A 19932-nucleotide genomic window follows, 5' to 3' on the forward strand; every position below is an offset into this window, starting at 1 on the left:
CTTCTGGTCACAGGTTTTCTCAGACGAGAAAACTCCCCGATCGTCCGATCATGGTAGGGCTCATGTGTGGAGGGGAAATAATACTCGTACCTGCTAAGATGTTTAATATATTGATGTCTGACCTAAAAGCACAGCCGCAACCAGTGTTTCATATTTAGAGAGAGAGAGAGAGAGAGAGAGAGAGAGAGAGAGAGAGAGAAAACGCTGGAGTAAATCTCGGCAATCGACATCCCTGCATGGAAGTTAAAAAGAAAATCACAGTCCCGTATGCATTATTGCCCGCAAAAGAAACTTCTCCCGAGTCACATATAATGGTTATTCTTTTTTGGTATTAAAAGTAGGTCATCTAACGTAAGAAAGGCTGAATTTTCACGCAATATAATCATAATTACAATAAAATGATAACTTTGCAGTGGATAAGTAAGGAGTCGGTGTGGTTACACAGGCGCCTGCAGACGAATGAAGAGAGATCCCTTGCTGGGTTTAAATACTGTTAATTTGACAGTTTTCTTTTATTTTAACCTTCATAATATTCTTTTTTTAGACTGAGCCTATATTTGCACAATCTTCACGAGAGGGTGAAAATGTTTCGAATGGGTATGTGGAAGGATCAAGTGAATCGGTATTTCTTTCCCAGGAAGAGTGGTGGGTATGTCGATTGCCGAATATTGCGCCAGGTAGAACAACACGGCTGTATTACTGTAATACATACACCATAATATCACGTATCACAGGATTAGGCCTACGAACACGGTGATTTACTGTGAAATAGGCTCACAAAATCACATCAGCAACAATGCGAATGGTTTGTCAAATTAAAAAAATCACTTTATATTAATATACTTATCTATTACTTAACAGAAAGTATAATATTGTTGACCAATGAATCTGTTACCCAGAACATTTGGGAAGGATAAATGAGTCTTTAAAATGCATAGCATATACCACCCATAGTCTGTAAGGTGAAATTATGCAAGAATGTATAAGAAACACTACTTCCACCTATTCACTACACTAGATAACTGTTATTCCTCCTATAACTACAGTTATAACTATCTATCTATCTATCTATATACGTAATCAATCAATCAATCATTTCCTGTGGCACCCCACGGGATGCATAGGGCCTCGATGAACTCTCTCCACCAATATTTGTCTCTTGTCATCTCTTTCAGGTCGCACCAACACTCCTCTCCTGTTTCTCTTTTCATTGTCCTCAACCAGGTTTCCCTCGGCCTACCTCTACCCCTTCTTCCTCTACCAGTCCACTCTGGCACATCCTGTATTAAACTGCCTCTTTTCTGTATATGTGTCCCAGCCACTTCCAGCGAGACAGTCTCACATATTCATTAACTGGTTCCACTCTCGTAATATCCCTTATTCTTTCATTTGTAACTCTGTCTTGCCACTTTATCCCAAGAATCCTTCTCAGTATTTTATTCTCAAATCCTAATACTTTCTGATCTGTTGCAATTGTACTGTACCATGACTCATGCCCATAAATTAAAATTGGTCTGATCATGGACTTCTAAACTTTCAAATTAGTATGTACCGAAAGCATATTATTATTCCAAACAGATTTCAACATTCCAACAGCTCGCCAAGCCTGTCTAATCCTCTCCTCAATTTCACTGTTTAAAATGATCCATTAGATGATACAATCGTTCCAAGATATTTAAAATTTTCTACATTCTTCACCACATTATTCCCAATTAAACAATCGATTTCGTTCTCCACGTTCATATTAATAATTTCAGTTTTTCCACAATTTATTACCAATCCCACTTTTTCTCCTTCCTCCACCAGACAATCAAGCACCCTCTGCATCTCGTAAATACTTCCGCAAATCAGTACAATATCATCAGCATAGTCCAGATCCATCAACTTCATATTTTCTTTCCAGTTAATTTCTGCGCCTGTTCTCCTTACAACCTTTCTCATATCATAATCCATAACCAAAACAAACAGCAATGGCGAAAGAACTCCTCCTTGAATCACTCCTGACTTAACTTCAAATGGATCACTCAAAGAACCACAAACCATTACCTTACAAAAAGTACCTTCATGCAGGCTTCTAATAATATTTACAAACTTTTCTGGTATACCATATAATCTCATAATTTTCAACATAGCTCCATGCAAAACACTATCAAACGCCTTTTCAAAATCCACAAAACACATACTGAGTGGCATTTTCATCTCATTAGCTTGTTGCATTAGATGCCTTACAATAAAGACCTGATCATTACAAGCTCGATCCTTTCTAAATCCCGCTTGTTCTTCTCTTAAAATTTTATCAATTACTGGCTCTATTCTGTTCATCAAGATTTTGGAAAAGACTTTTGCAACTACAGGTGTCAAAGTTATCCCCCTCCAATTGTCACACACACTTAAATATCCCTTTTATGGTATTTTTATAATCACTCCATTTTTCCACTCTTCTGGAATTCCAACTTTATCCCAAGCCACGTTAAAAAGTTTCAAAAGCTCATTCATCAACTCATCATTTTCCACGTTAAGCATTTCAGAAAATATTCCATCCTCTCCTGGGGTCTTAAAATTCTTTAACGCCTTTATAGATTTTGCTACCTCTTCCAAGGTTATATCCCCTGTTTCTATCTGCAAATCTCTCTCGGCTGGCAAAATGTCCTCTTCAGCTGGGATTGGTCTATTTAGAACAGATTCAAAGTGCTCTTTCCATCTTCCTTTTATATCCAAATCTTTAGTCATCAAATTACTATTTCTATCTCGTATAGGTATTTTCTTCCTTCTCTTTTCAGTCCCAGTTAACTCCGTGCTCTGACCGTCATTTTTACTTAATTTAATTTCTGTCTCTGTTGCCTTTTCATCACATAGCCTCCTCTTATCACGTCTAACGAGTCTTTTTACTTCAGAATGTAAACTCCAGTACTTTGCTCTGAGTACTTCAACTACATGGCCATCAACATGTTGTTCTTCACCTCTTAATTTAGCCTCTTTCATCTTCTGAATTGCATTCTATGTTTCATCTGACATCCACTTTTTCCTTCTCGCTTTTCCCTTTTTCTTAATAGTAACCTTAGCACTCTCATGCAAAACCTCTTTTACCTCTCTCCACATTTGATTAATATCATTGTCTTCAGATTCCATCAAAGTCTGCAGGACTAGAAACCTGTTCCTACATTCACACCGAAACTTTTCCTTCGTGTTCTCATCACTTCTCAGCTCATCAAAATCATAATTATTACCTTCTGTACGATTACCATTAACGTTTCTCTTAAGTTTTATTTTAATCTTTGACACAGCAAGTTAATGATCACTACCTATATCTGCCCCCCTCCTTAAGCAAACATCTTGCAAATAACTCCTATGCCTTCTGCTAATTGCAATGTGGTCAATCTGGTTACAATATTTACCACATGGTGAAATCCAAGTAGTCTTATGTATTTTTCTATGCTCAAAGGTAGTTCCACCAATTATAAGGTCATTTGCCAAACAAAAGCTCCCAAATCTCACCCCATTTTCGTTTCTTATACCAACACCCTCCTTACCCATACAATCTTCAAAGCCATCCCCACTACTGCCAACAATCGCATTAAAATCACCAATGCAAACTAACACATCATGTCTTGCCACTCCATTCACTACATCCTGCAGCTTCTCATAAAGGTCATCCTCCATTTCATCAGCAGCCTCATTTGTTGAAGCGTACCCTACAATCATACTGATATTACCATGGTCTGATTTTAAACGAGCATAAAGCAGGCGCTCATTAATTGGTTCAAACTCGCACTGCTTTACAAGCATCTCTACTAAGCAGTAAGCCTACTCCTTGGTAATGACTTCCATCACTCCTGCCAGAAACCAACATAGTAATACCATCTTCCAAATTCATTTTATCAGCTCCAAGCAACCTCTTTTCTGTAAGAGCACAAATATCCATCTTGTATTCCTTGAACACTGAAATAAGCTCTTCCATTTTACCGGCCTGATTGAGAGTTCGAACATTCCAGTTTCCCATTCTTAAGGTTCTTTTAGGAATTATAAACTTATTTCAACACCGTGGGATTCTTAGCACTCCCTGCCTACCTAAAAGGGTGCACGGAACTGAGGGCCATTGCTTCGCAACCAGAGTTCATCAAGATTTCTTAGGCAGAAATATATTTTACCTTGGAGCCAATGCCAGTGGCTCGCAGGAACCAGACATTGGAGAGAGGAAACTAACTAAATGAAAGTAAAATGCAGAGGGTTTGGACAGACAAAGTACAAGGGAAAGAAAGAGAGCAAAAAGAATGTAGATAAAAGTGTCCCTTTTAGTCGCCTCTTACGACAAGCAGGGAATACTGGAGAAGTATTCTATCCCCCCCTTCCCCAGAGGGCCCCCCCTTCCCCAGGGGGATATATATATATATATATATATATATATATATATATATATATATATATATATATATATATATATATATATATATATATATATATATATATATATATATATATTGATACGGAACAGAGATAGATAATGAACACTTCAATTGAGAACACCAAAATCACTACTGTCCCGCAAAGTTCCAGGTTCAAAACAAAGGAGTTAGGTAAAATTACAAGTTAAAGTTTAATGCCCAAACTAACAACTAAACATTCAGGACTCATAAGGATAATGTAATGGCAAAAAAACAGGTTAAATATATGGTTAACTGCAATAGCCTCTATTAACACGAAATTAGCAAGAGTAAATTTATCTAAGTCAGCCCTGATATAATGAGAAAACCGGATAATGCTCAGTTAATGCAAGATATATTATTACAGATACAAAATATTATTACTACTGGCTGACAGCAAAAACTTTACATCAATCACAAAAACCTCACTAGGACTACGAATTAACACCTTATGCTATACAGTACAAGAAAAAATGTAATAACACTAAAACTCAAATTACGCAGCTGCTAGATGGTTGGAGACTTCCTGAGCACTCACAATAATAACAACTGTACAGGGGAGGACAGAGATGTGAACAAAATGAGGAGTAGATCTAAGTGGCAATTAATGCAGAGACTGAGCTCATTATATAGGGACCGGCAGAGCTTGATACAACTTGTAAGAAGGACGCGCAAATGAAGCCATAGGGGACAAAGAGTTGACAATCCTGCTTTGAACAACAGAAAGAACGACTTACTCTACTATAAGGGGGACAAGGGGGGAGTGAGGTAGAACACGCAAGCCTGGTCACTGTGGAAGCCACGTGGCGAATCGTGATCAAACATGCAGCATACTGTACATTAGAATTATACAAAGGATGATGAAATCATAGGCTATGTAACACCTCCCCACAAAGAAAAAGAAATTTACAAAGGAAATTTCTTATTACTCTAAAACAATCTGTCTAAAGTCTAGATAAGCAATCTGCAATAACATTTTCTTTCCCCTTGACATGTTGTATGTCTAACGAATACTCCTGAAGAAGTAGACTCCATCTTGTCAATCTCTGATTTTTATCTTTAAACTTACTAAGGAATTTCAGTGGGTTATGATCGGTATAAATGACTATGGGGTCAAAACCAGAACACAAATAAAATGAAAAATGCTGTAAACCCAAAATCAAGGCCAAAAGCTCTTTCTCAATAGTTGAGTAGTTCTTTTGAGGTGGAGTGAACTTCTTACTGTAATAAGATACAGGGTGTTCAATACCCTGATCATCCTCTTGCAGCAAAACAGCCCCAGCTCCTGTATCACTTGCATCAACAGCCATCTTAAAAGGCTTAGCAAAATTTGAAGCAGTGAGCACTGGCTGACTTAATAGGATAGCTTTAAGTTTACTGAAAGAGGATTTACAGTTATCGGTCCAGACAAATTTAACTCCCTTTTTCAGTAGGTCTGTAAGTGGTGATACAAGAATTGAAAAGTTAAGAACAAATCTCCTGTAATAACCTACCATTCCCAAAAATCTTTGTAGCTCTTTCCTAGTTTTAGGTCTGGGAAGATCACTTATAACCTGAACCTTAGCTGCTGGTGGTGCAACGTGTCCATCACCAATTACGTACCCAAGGTGCTGAACTTTTGCTTGACCAAACTCACACTTTGATAAATTAGCTACAAGATTAGCCTGAACCAAACGCTCAAGAAATTTACTGACATGGCATAGGTGATCGTTCCAGTTGTCACTGAAGATTAATACATCATCAATATAAACAACACACCCTGCCAAACCCTCTGTTACAACATTCATGAGCTTCTGAAATGTGGCTGGTGCATTCTTCATACCATATGGCATTACAGAACATGCAAAAGTCTCTCTTAGTGTTACAAAACATGAGATCTCCCTAGCACGTTCAGTCATAGGTACTTGCCAGTATCCCTTTAACAAATCAAACTTACTTATGTACCTAGCCTTTCCAATCTTGTCTATGCAATCTTCCACGCGAGAGGGAGGGTAAGTGTCTGTTTTGGTTATCTGATTACCACGTCTGTAGTCGATGCAAAGCCGCTGTGACCCACCTGGCTTAGGGACTAGAGTGACAGCAGAACTCCACTCGCTCTGACAGGGCTCAATCATCTTGTGGTTATTGATCTGTCAGCCATTTCTGATGTTGCTTACCACTACACAAGAAAATGCCTTTTGTTTCAGTTGCGTCGTGCTATAATGTAATATTCTATCCAAGTCTGTTAACTGAACATTGTACTGAAATTGAGTGTGTACAAATACCTGAGAATAGTTTTATAGCTTGATTTTTACTAGATTCATGACATAGCATACTTAGTATAAATGGCTTGCTGTAACCGAATTGTCTGAGCACAATAACGCAGTATGGTGGTGTAATGGGTTAGAGATGAAAGGGAGATACATGGAGGGATGCGTAGTCTGGTAGATACTGTAAGAGCTGATCAAGGAGTGTTGAAGTGGTCTGATAATGTGGAATTCATGGATAGTAGGACTGGTGAAATGGATATAAGACTCACAGGTGGAGAGCGCAACAAAGAGAAGCAGAACGAAGAGATGGAAAAATACTGGGAGATAGGCTTTGTGTGGCTGAGAGGCAGGCTTTGTGTGGCGGAAGTTTTTCAGATAATATGAATTTGGCGACACTAGCCCAGAAGGACTAGGCCGATACGGCAATGCTCTCTTAAGATCCTCCAATATATTACCACTCTGCTGGGAATCGAACTCGTGACTTTCAGATGAGAGTCAGGCAGCAATCCACTACACCACGACCAGGTAAAAGTTAGAACACATTATCAAGAACTTCTTTCTTCTCTCTTAAGAAAACCCTTATACTTTTTCCCAATGTGGAACAGTTTCATTAGCGACTTCACTTCCTTGTCTTACCTAAACTGCATTCCGGGCATTGTTCCTGCATCATAATTTCCATATATATATATATATATATATATATATATATATATATATATATATATGTGTGTGTGTGTGTGTGTGTGTGTGTGTGTGTGTGTGTGTGTATGAATGGGGAGAGAGAGAGAGAGAGAGAGAGAGAGAGAGAGAGAGTTATATACAGATATATAGATACAGATATAATATAGATATATATATAGCTATAGAGACTGATTTGTAGATAGATAGGATGAATATGTTCATCCTCCAATTTATGTTGCGCTAGACAAGTCTTATTTTGGCCCGCGTCTCATTCAGTAAAGAAAGGCCTGCTTCGAACCAATAGCATCCCTGAACATCCACTGCGAAGCATCCAACTCCTTGATTGGTCCCAGCACCATCACCTTAAATTAAGCTCGAATTACAGGCACAAGGTCAATTACATTACATCTTTTATATAGTATTAGCACTACACAAATCATAGCAACGTAGCTGTCAGTATCTGACCACTATGCCGGAGTTCCTCCAACTCATTCGCGTCTTAATACGACGATGTAAACAAACACGGTGGTGCCACATCTACCAAGGCGCCACAAGTGGGTGTAGTACTTAGAGGTGAAGGCGACTGTACACTGGCGGTCAAAAGATCTGTCCTGATCCCAGGCACACCATGAATCTCTACCAACTGACGTTCGAACAACGGTGCTTCAGGAGGAGGGGGATGTGAGGTGCCGTGGTGGCAGGAGACGGGGTCAGAGCGAGGGATTCAGTGTCCAGATCCATGGGATGATAAATAGCCAATATTGCCATGATCTCAATATGATTGACTGATAAGGCTATATGAAATTAATAAATATGAACATGATGATATACAGGTAACTATATATTCCGCGAGACATAATTTTGTATAAGGTGATTTATAGAATCATGGTTAGTACTATGGTCTTTCTCAATCCTCGCAGCATAGAAACAATTAGTTCCTATTTCATTTTTTAAATCATCGTTCGCATAACTGTGATTAGCTGGTTCCTTTGTAGAGGGGCCAGTCGTCGGTAATCTTTGGATATTAAACATCTCAGTGTATATTATGGTCATACTTTTCTGTCTTTAATGAGGTTATAATTCATACTACACTTACAAGTATACCACCGATATTTTGAGTCGCTTCAGCTATGGAAGCACTTTATGGCAAAAGCCTGGTCATTTCAGTCGTTTCGGGAGAAGGTGCTCGGGATGAAGTTAGAAAATTTATAGGTAAATTTTCATTTAAAGGAAATTGAAACACATAAGTTAAACAAATGCTTTTATACCAGTAAAACTATTAATGATACAATAACGTAGTTAGTGTATTTATGATATAGATTTGGAGTATTACTACTTACATATACAAGTAACTCTTCTTGACTGTATTGCGACAAACACATTCATATATAATTACACAATTTTATGGTAACCCCAGGAAACATAAGGGTAATATTAACAGAAACATGTCTTTTGGTAAATCATTGCCTACAGTATATACATATAGAATACATACTGTATTACTTTTCATTATGAAAGGTATCTCACAGGGAATCGATGAAAATTACAGTCATCAAGCATTCAGATCATGCAAACACATCAATACAAGGTCCATCCACCTTGGGCTTGAACAACTTCATCAACTCTCCTGGATAGGGATGCCACTAAATTATGACAAATATTTGGACGACTCCTCACAGACTCCCAAACCTCAGGGACTTTACGTTCTACAGCTTGAACACTTTTTTCTTCACCCACGTCCCAGTCCTTGCACATAATGGCCCATCAAATCTCGATTGAGTTTAGATCACAACCCTTTGAGGGCCAATCGAGGACTTCCACTTCCGGGTGGCGATTTAACCAATTCTTTACCACTGTGCACATATGCACAGGGCCCATGTCGTGAACAAGTCTAATTAGATGAGGAAGTGGGATTGCCGTATTTCGCACGGATGGCAATAAAACGTTTTCTAACACGTCAATGTATTTTTGCCCTGTAAATCTTCCTTCTATTTTCGTCAGTTCGCCAGGTCCATTGGTCCACATCCATCCCTCAGATGATAGGTTCACTCGCCCACTTTTGCCTTTCTCTATATTTGTTATTTCATACTGTGTTTATTGGTCTCCAGCACTTTGGAGAGTCCCTGCTTCCATCAACGTGAAGCATTTCTCATCAGTAAATATTACTGTTCAAAAAATCTACGTCTGCTCCATAACAATGTAAAGCAAAGCCTAGTCTACACCCTTTATTGTCTTGAGAGAGTTTTTATTTCTTGGCCGTCCTGTAACAGTGAATGCCCATCTGGTGAATGCGTCTTCTCGTCTTCCGCTGATTGCAAGGAAGCTGTAAAGTCCGAGTAACCTGAGCTGCAGAACACTTTGACTGCTAGTTTACCATGTCCTCTATACGGGCGACATCTTGACGAATGAGCACCCAAGGTCTTCCACTGCGAGGCTTTGTCTTCACTGAGCTCTGCATTTGCCACTAAGGAATTCATCGATTCAAAGTCCTGACAGAGACACCTGTGAGGAGGGTAATTTCATTTGATGATTTTCCCACTGCCCACATCCCGATGGTACGGCCACGGGGAGTAATGCCCAGGATCGTTTGCACTCTTCCCTTCACCCATCGTATTACCGCGCCTATCTATTTCTAAAGTGAATATAAATAATAAAATAGTTGGTATTGTAATCTTAAACTATTCATAGATCTCTGTTGATTATACTGCACGATTACACTGGTAACACCATCTTGCACTGCCGCCTTCATCTACATTCAAAACAACCTCTCTCTCTCTCTCTCTCTCTCTCTCTCTCTCTCTGTTTCGAACAATCACTCATGTCATATTACTAAATAATTTTGGGGTTTTACCCTCCTGCCATTGGCACACTCTTGCCATCGATGATAACTTGCAATGCTTAGTAAACAATTCGCATTCAGAAGTCTCTCTCTCTCTCTCTCTCTAATCATCACCAGGCGTTGAGGTCCACTGCAGGACCGGCCTATCCCTATCACAGCCAATGTATCTCTACCCAGTGGCTTAGGCTGTCTGGCAGAGACTATATGTAGGGAGAGAAGTGCTTGTAAGTGTATTGTAGTGTTGTAGTGGCTTTGGATGTGTGTGTAGTCTGTGAACCAAGTGTAATCGGCCTGCCTTAAGCCGATTGGGTACATGCATACTATAGTCGCGGCGCAAGAGTCTGAGGTTGTTATTATCGTACCCTGGCAACCTTCAATTCAAAAGTGTGTCCGATTTTGTATTATATTATACACGAATTACATTATTATGCACGAATATATTATACACGAATATTATTATACACGAACATATTATACACGAATCACTTGTGTCTCATGTTATACACGAAATGGGACACACATTTGAATGGTAGGTTGTCAGGTAAGATAATGACAACCTCAGAGTCGTGTGCCGCTACTATAGTATGCGACACTGGTTCAACCACAGCACCCCTTATGTCCACCAAAGTAGCAAGTGGCACGGGGTGAACGATTCCCAAAGTTTGTACAACTCTGGCTGGAGGCGAACCCTCGTCCACTAGCATGTGAAACGCACACTCTCCCACTGTACTGCAGAGGCTCCATATATATATGTAACCGTATCGGATAAGTTTACGTGAGGCTACAGAATATGGTGAATGTTTTTGGCGTATAAGGTAGAGTCAGGATTCCGGGGACTTGAATTATGATTGAATGGAAGCGTGTCCCATTGGATCCCATTGGACTGGGCAGACTTAGGCTGTCTGAACGTTGCTGCTACTCACCCTGCCGTAGGGTGGGAATGGAGGTCTGGATAATGATGATTATAAATACATCGTTCCCCCAATGCTTCTTCGGAACCCAGTGTATTTGATTCCATATCCACTCAGTTGAGTAACCTTGACCTTGCCCTTGGCACCGAAATTACCATTTTGGGTGAATTTAACATACACAACGTTGAATGGTTATTGCATTCTGCGCAGACTGACGACGCTGGTCTAGAGTGCAAGCTGTTTGCAGAATCGTTTAATCTCACCCAGTTGGTAAAGCAACCAACCAGAATACCTGATAATCCTGACCATAATGCCCATCTCTTGGATTTATTCTTGACGAAATACCCAGATCAATACAGGATTCAGGTAGTGCCACCACTTGGATCCTCTGACCACAATCTCATCAAAGCCTCATTAGTTAACTCTCCCACACCTCCCCGTTCTGAACCTGTCAGGGTGACCCGATGGCACTTTGATAGGGCAGACTGAGATTGATTTAGAAATTATCTTGCTGATGTTCCATGGCAGTCTTTCTTCTCTAGCGATCCCAATTCTACCCAGTCCCACATTTGCGACTTAATACTAGCTGGTATGGATTTATTCATACCAAGTCAACAGTTCACTGAAAGATCGAACTCTTCAAAATCGTTTGATGGCAACTGTGCCAGAGCAACAGCCCAAAAGTCATTAGCATATAACTCTTACTTAAAATCAAAAACATCTGAATCACTCTCCCAATTTAAAATTGCTAGAAATCATGCAAAAGCTGTATTAAATCTATTTAAATCAAACTTTCTTCAAAAGCAAGCATCAAAACTGATTAACAACCCTAATGAATATAGAATATTCTGGTCAACTCTTAATTCTTTCAATAATAACTTTAACAAGTCATCTTCCATTCCCACACTAAAATCTTCAGATGGCAACATTACAAATGACCCACGTGGGAAAGCAGATATCTTTGCCAGTACCTTTGCCAGAAACTACCATAGATGATACCAGCCAGAATGTCCCAGTACTGGAACTTGATTCTCCCGAAATTGCCCCACTTAAAATGCCAAGATACGTAAAATTCATCCTAGACAATTTACCTACCAATAAAGCTCCAGGCCCAGATGGAATTCCGCCAATTGTTTTGAAAAAGTGTTCCCCTGAACTTGCCTCTGTCCTAGCTAAATTAGTCAGACTATGCATGTGTACTTCTTTATTCCCGGGTTCGTGGAAGGAGGCCAATGTCGACCCGGTTCTGGGGAAGGGAAGTTCGTCTGACCTCTCCAGTTGCAGACCGGTAGCTGTTGCATCTTCTCTTGGTGGGGTGTTTGAAACTTTAATTAATGAGCACATTGTTGAATATCTTGAATCCAACAACTTAGTTGGTGATGGGCAGTGTGGTTTTCGCCGCGAGGGATCGACGGAGTGGGGCACCGTTCCCTGCTGTCCAAACTCCCTTGCTATGGACTGGCGTCTTTTGTTCCTTTGATTTCTTCGTGTGTGACGGGAAAATGGGAGTGGGGGTGGATGATGTGTGTTCCAATTTCCACTCAGTTGGCTCCGGCGTGCCGCAGGGATCAGTTCTGGTGCCAACCCTATTTCTGGTTCATATTAATGATCTCTTATCTGTCACCCACAATCCCATTCACTCATATGCAGATGACTCAACACTACATAGTTCATTCACACTCAGACATCCATTTGCAAAGTCTAATATCTCTACCTCTCAACTCAGTACAGCCATCTCCATAAATCAAGATCTGTCTACAATCAGTGAATGGGGACAAAACAACCTTGTGTCTTTTAATGCTAGTAAATGTCACTGATTGCATTGCGCAGTTGACCCTTGTGCGTTGTGATGCAGTGAGGATCTGTCCGTTCTCCCCTTTGGGGCTAAGATGCGAATAAATGTGTTTGAATGGATGAGTAAATGGAGAGTGAGTCGTCCTGTCTCGGCTACCTCCCTTTCCTTGGGGGAAGCAGCCTAGGTATATAGATAGATAGAAATCTAAATATATACGGTTTACTAATAGACAGATATTGCCAGATTCGTACGTTACCTTCAATGCTACTGATGTTCCCATCTCCAAGAGCATTGAAATTCTTGGCATCTCACTTAGCAGTGCCCTCGGCTGGACCTCTCATGTCGGATCATTTGCTAAAGCCGCCTCAAAGAGACTTGGATTATTGTACAGAGTCTGTAACTTCTTCGCCGATGAGCAGTTAGCTATAATTTATAAGAGTCATGTGCGCTCTCAGCTTGAGTGTTGCTCACCCTTGTGGAATGGTTGTGGAGAGGTTGCATTAAGACAACTAGACAAAATTCAGAACAACGCTGTTAGAATCATTAACAACCCTGCCATTACATATGAACTACCTCCCCTGCAAGTAGGAGGGAATGTTGCCTCCCTTGCATTATTTTACAGATATTTTTTTGGCAAATGCTCAGACGAAGTTGCGTCCATGGTGCCACCTCTCCATGCCTTCTCTCGTGCTAAATGGGCATCTGGTGGCGCTCATGACTGGAATGTCACTCAGCCATATTGCAGAACTTCTGCCTATCAGAATTCTTTTCATTCCCCGAACTGCATCTCTTTGGAACTCGCTTCCCCAGAGTTGTTTCCCTCCAAATTTCAACCTACAACTGTTCAAGTCTAACTGTTACAGATATTTTATGAACGGAGGACACAAGTAATCTGGTGTATGGATTATTATTTTTTTTTTTTACTCATTTGTTTTTCCTTCCTCTGTTCTGTTATATATATATATATATACTGTATATATATATATATATATATATATATATATATATATATATATATATATATATATATATATATATATATATATATATATTTTTACTCATTTGTTTTTCCTTCCTCTGTTCTGTTATATATATATATATATATATATATATATATATATTTATTTATTTATTATAGAGAGAGAGAGAGAGAGAGAGAGAGAGAGAGAGAGAGAGAGAGAGAGAGAGAGAGAGAGAGAGAGAGAGAGTCGTGCAATGAATAACGGAAGGTTTGAAAAATGAGTATTTTTTTTTTTTATAATCAAGAGGCTACGAATAAAGCTTGTTAGACTGTCCCTAAATAATATTTATGCAATAAATGTCGTGGTATACGTAGTAAAGTGAAACTTTCCACTACCACTGGTTTTTAGATCACCAGTTGGCTCTCCCCGTATTTTTGGTCACATATGGCACTGGATCTAAACACGAGGTCCATGGACCCTCAGGGGAGGGAGTACGTAGGTAGAAAGAGCGAAAATGGGCGGAGAGAGGTAGGGAAGAGGGAGGAAAGAGGTAGGAGGTTGACGGGAAGGGTGAGAATGGGTGGAATGGAGATCGAGATGTAAGAGAAATGGATGGGTATACAGGGGAATACAACAAAATAACCAGAGCGATTTATTTTGATCGAAGGTAGTAGTAGTCTGGGATATTATATATCCTGCTTAGTCTCATCACTTCGTGCTGTCCGTTTCCTCCACCACTGAACTGCAGAGGCTGAAAATCACTACGAGAGTTCCAAGGCTGACAGTCACGTATTCTCAGTCTCATGGAATTCTTGACCATATTCATATTATTGCAAGTCATCAATATCACAGCCCAGCCATATCAGTGAATCATCCTGAGATCATGGCAATACTGGTTACGTATCATCTCATGGATCTGGACAGTGAATCCCTCCCTGACCCCATCTCCTGCCACCCCTGCTCCTCGCATCCCCTGCCTCCCAATGCACCGTTGTTCGAACCTCAGCTGGTAGAGATTCATGTCGCGCCTGAGATCAGTACAGAACTTTTGACCGCCAGTGTACATTACTACCGTCTCCGTCACTAGGACCTAGGATGCCACCATCACAACTTACTACAGTACAGGATACGTCAGCCCCACGCACCAACACACTCCAAGAACTTCCACTTCTTCCAGAACCAATAACACCGAAGCAGACAGAAACAGGCCCACTGTCATCGTCTCCCTCATCAGCGACAAGCGAGAATCTAGCAACGATGGACCCTAGTGATCAGAGCAAAGCGAGGGATGAGCGTGGGTCTGACGTGACTCAGCGAGAGCACGAGGTGGGGGCTGTTGGCGGGGTCAACACCTGCCCAGGCTCACGAACATTTGCTAGACAAACGCGAAGTAAGTCAAGTATATATAAATAAAGTTCATAATGACTCTCTCCAGTTGCCCATTTCTATTCTAGGGAAGAGTTTGGTCTACCTTTTCACAGCTTGAATTATCCGGAATTATTCACATTTCTCAAAGACTTCTGTACATATGAAAGGGGATTTACCTTGACAAAACTTGATCAGACGTGTTTTTTTTTTTCTTTTCAATGGTGATAATTATATATCTACTTAGGATCCTGGGTATTATTTTAGTGACTCATATGTGCATGAAAACAATTATTTCTCTAGAGATGCAGTTTCATTCAAGTTCCATAACATCGGAAGTTTACCTTTACATTATGACAAGTTTATAGACCAGAGTATAATATCACAGGATTTTGCGAGACTAGATGATGACATCAAAAATTTATATTCCAAACATTTATGATTCTAAACTATGATTTATTCACAAAACAACTGTACGTGAAGCAGTTGAATGGTTGCTGTGTACGTACGACACAGCATAAGAATAGACCTAATGATTAGGAGAGACGACATTGAAACTTTTCGTTGACTTGAGGTATGGTTCGAATGTCATAACCATAGATGTCATATACAGACACCCCAACACTGATATGAGGGAGTTTTAACTGATTTCAATAATACTATGGACATATTAAATGAGCGAAATAATTTTTGTTATATTTGTGGTGATTTTAATATTAATCTTCTCAACAGTGAAAGTGATCCGCGAGTAACTGCCTTACTGTCTATCTGCTGTTCACATAATTAATATACTAAAGCAGTAGCCGTGTGTGTGTGTGTGTGTGTGTGTGTGTGTGTGTGTTTTGGTCAGCCAAAACTACACATTCAAATCGCACCAAAATTGGCAAAAAAATCGCTAAAAAATCGCAGATGTAACAAAAAACTTGGTCCCATCACGATTGAAAAACTTTTACTATATTTAATGAGCGATCACATTTTGACCAAAAAACGTTGCTCCTGGAGCCGGGCATAGGATCTCCGTAGAATTTTTTTGGCCAGAGGTAGACCTAAAATAAACTGTAGCAGTAGCCGTGTGTCTGTGTGTGTACTTCGGACTTGTGTTCGGACAACTTGGGTTCCATTCCCTAAGCTGCAAATAACATGATCAACTGATCAGCAGCAAAAAATCCAAGTGACAACGTTACACTAGAACAGCACATAAATGCAAGAGCACTTGTATAATACTATAAGCAAACCAACACGTGTATCATTAACATCCGCCACAATAACATCATATTAGGACGAATAATTATAGAGTGTGCATAAAAACTAGTATTATTTACAGCAAAACTTGTGACCATCTTCCTGTTGTATCACTTTTTAATGTAAAGAATTTACCGGAACATACACTAAATGAACAAATTACAGTAAAATATAGTGATTTTAATCCACATAATATAACCAGATTAAAGGAAAAACTTCAGCAAGTATCGTGAGACCTTGTTTTTGCTGCCAACGGCCCGTAGCTCCGATACTGTATTTTTAGTCTTCTATTGTCTACTATGTACAGTCGCATGTTAAAATCCTGTTGCCTCTCCTCCTTCACTGGGGAGAGTGAGATTAATAGATCCAATAATGAGAGCTGCTAATAGAGAGCATTTTCCCGCCAACAGATGGCGCCCTACGGTGTGAGGTATGACAGGTGGGGGAGAGGAGGGAATATAGGGTTGCCGAGGGTATAGTGCGGAGATTCCTGAGGGAATAGGATATTGTGGAATGCATGCTTCTTTCTTTCATCAAGTAGTGTGACACCAACCACTCTTGTAACAGTCACCGTTACACCGAGTTACACCATAATTTATATATTGGGAATCATACTTAGAGCTTCCATGATATATACAATTAAAGTTATTTGTTACTGATGTTGTGCCGTCACAAGACGAACATTAATGTTATAATTTATTTCCTTAAGCTGTATCTGTCCTGACATCACTGAAGCTAGTATAAATCGTCAGCTCTCGATAATGATCACGGGGTAACAGGAGTAGTGTAACCGATGTTTGTATATTTGTGTGTATTCACCAGTGGCATCGTAAAAAATGTAGGGTTTACATTGTTGTCGGTAATTTTAATTATTTGTAGTAGTTGTCCATTGTAGAGTGGTTATTTATCTTCATTTCAGTCACTGGGAATATGAATACATTAGCAAATAATTTATAATATTTCTATAAATATATTCTTAGGGTAAAAAAGGTATCAGCAGTATTAAGCTTACACTTTTGCTTTTATTCATTCTGTATATCATATTACATTTTCTAGAAAAAGTAACTGTAGTCTACTGCAGGCTACTGACGCAAATCCAATATGGCGTCTAACAGAAATACCACTTGGCATACAAAATATCCTAATAACTAACAGTATCGTCAATCGATTTGTGGATAATTTACACATAATCCTCAATGAGATGTCCAACCACTATTTACGTCAAGAACTTCGCGTAACCGTTTAGGCTATCTCCTTTACAAGATTCCTGCATATACTAGGGCGACGGCGAATCGATTCCCACACCTCATAGGCTTTCGTCTTAATAGCATGATAAATTCGTTGCTGGCCAAGGTTCCAGTCGCAAATCATAATTGCCCATAAATTTTCAATAGGGTTAAGTTCACACCATTTTGCTGGCCAGTTCACTACCTCAACCTCCGGATGCTGCTCCAACCGCAGTTTAACGACCGTGCTGGTATGAATGGGGCTGTTGCCATGCACCAGCACGATAGGGTGCGGACTAGCCACGCATCTCACTATGCGTACTATAACACTCTCCAGAATATTGATATAATCAGGGCCTGTAAATTGTGCGTCCAATTTTACTAGCTCCCCTAGACCATTTTCCCACATCCATCCCCAGAAATTTACACCCAGTCTTCCACTCTTACCCATTTTTGAAGATGATGTTCATGATATCAGGTCTTTTGTGGTCTCCAACAGTGCTGTGCTCGTGCTTCCACTGATGTGAAATACTTTTCATCTGTGAAAATAACATTTTCTCATAATGATTCTTCAGCTTGTAGATATATTAAGGCAAATCCAACAAGTGTTGCTGCATTGATTTTTCTTTATGGGCCGGGGTATAGCAGTGAATCTTGCTCCGCGGACCCGCTGTAATAATGTGTAAGGGTGGCAACGGAACTGCAGTTCACGACCGAACTGGGCTACCGATGCTAAAGGTTGATTTTGCACTGTCCTAATGACAAGAGCATCCTGATGAGGTGTGGTTACCCGCGGCCTTCCTGATCACGGTTCGGTATGCAGGGAACCCTCTTCCTGGTATCGCTTAATCCACCGCTGAACGGTCCGTTGTGACAAGCCTGTAGTATGCCCTGTATTGTTCGTCGCCATTCCGCCCTTCCAAAGGCCAATGATACTTCATTGTTCAGCATACGACCTCCATCGCATTAGCTCTTCCTGTTGCCATACCTTGGAACAAACAATATAATAACCTCATTTGCAGTGCTTGAGGTTATATGATTTTCCAATGCAGCAATGATTATATGATTTTCCAACGCAGCAATAAGCCAAATAAACCATCAATGATGTAAAGGTCTGACACGTATGCCTATCGTTAAAAATGATAATAAGAAAGAATGACATTATACAATGTGTAGAAACTTATGACATATAACAATATATGTATTACAAATGAAAATACGCATAATTACCATGATATATGGTAAGGTATACTATAGTGCCAAAACATTATAAACAGTTGCATACCAGGTCTTACCTGTTATGGTGCTGGGATATCACTGGGTTCGGTTAGTTTTGTTCCTGCTCACACTACCTCGTGCAACCTGGAGGGCATCTCATGGTCCTGAACAAATCACACCACCATCGTTAAGTAGGATACTGGCGATTAAATGGCGGTATCACGGAAAGAGTGTCCATATCAGTATATGGCCCGTTATTGGTTACCTACTAATATCTCGGATCGACTTATTACTACATTACATATAGCACAGTCTTTGTAAGAATGTAAGATGCATAATATGATATTTAGACAGACGGACAGACAGGAGTGTCTGTTTCGAATTTCACTTCAGCGTAGATTCACCCACTCCAGGACACAAGGCCTAGGCCTATATTGTTTTAGTTTTGTTGTTATATTTACGAAATACTGTTATCGCATGTTCTCACACGCAAGCAAGGGTACGGTAATAACCTGGTGATTCACGAACACAAATAACAATATTAGTAACGTGACCAGAATTATTGGAGCTAAAAGCGGGACACTCACGCACGCGCGTGCTTGTGTGTGTGTGTGTGTGTGTGTGTATATATATATATATATATATATATATATATATATATATATATATATATATATATATATTTTGTTAATGACAGCGACTGCTGCTGCTCTACACCTCATCCTGAGGCTTCTTATCAAACACAAACGTCTCATACGAACTCCGAACATACCGTACGGTACAGTGGATGGGCCGACCAAAGTTACCAGCTAGTGAGTATTATAGATTTTATATTAATAATTCGGTATTTCATTTGGTTAGGATTATGCATAATTTTACTAATTCATAATAATTTCACTAAAGAAGGTCATGTTATATCTAATCCTATTGTAATTTTCTAAAAGCGGGACATTTAAGATAATTTGCTGAAAAAGCGGGACAGACGTCCAAAAAGCGGGACTGTCCCGCCTAAAAGCGGGACTC

This window comes from Coenobita brevimanus, chromosome 27, assembly GCF_032717465.1.
Source record: "Coenobita brevimanus isolate Jiangsu-jjx chromosome 27, ASM3271746v2, whole genome shotgun sequence".
NCBI classification, from domain to species: Eukaryota; Metazoa; Arthropoda; class Malacostraca; order Decapoda; family Coenobitidae; genus Coenobita; species Coenobita brevimanus.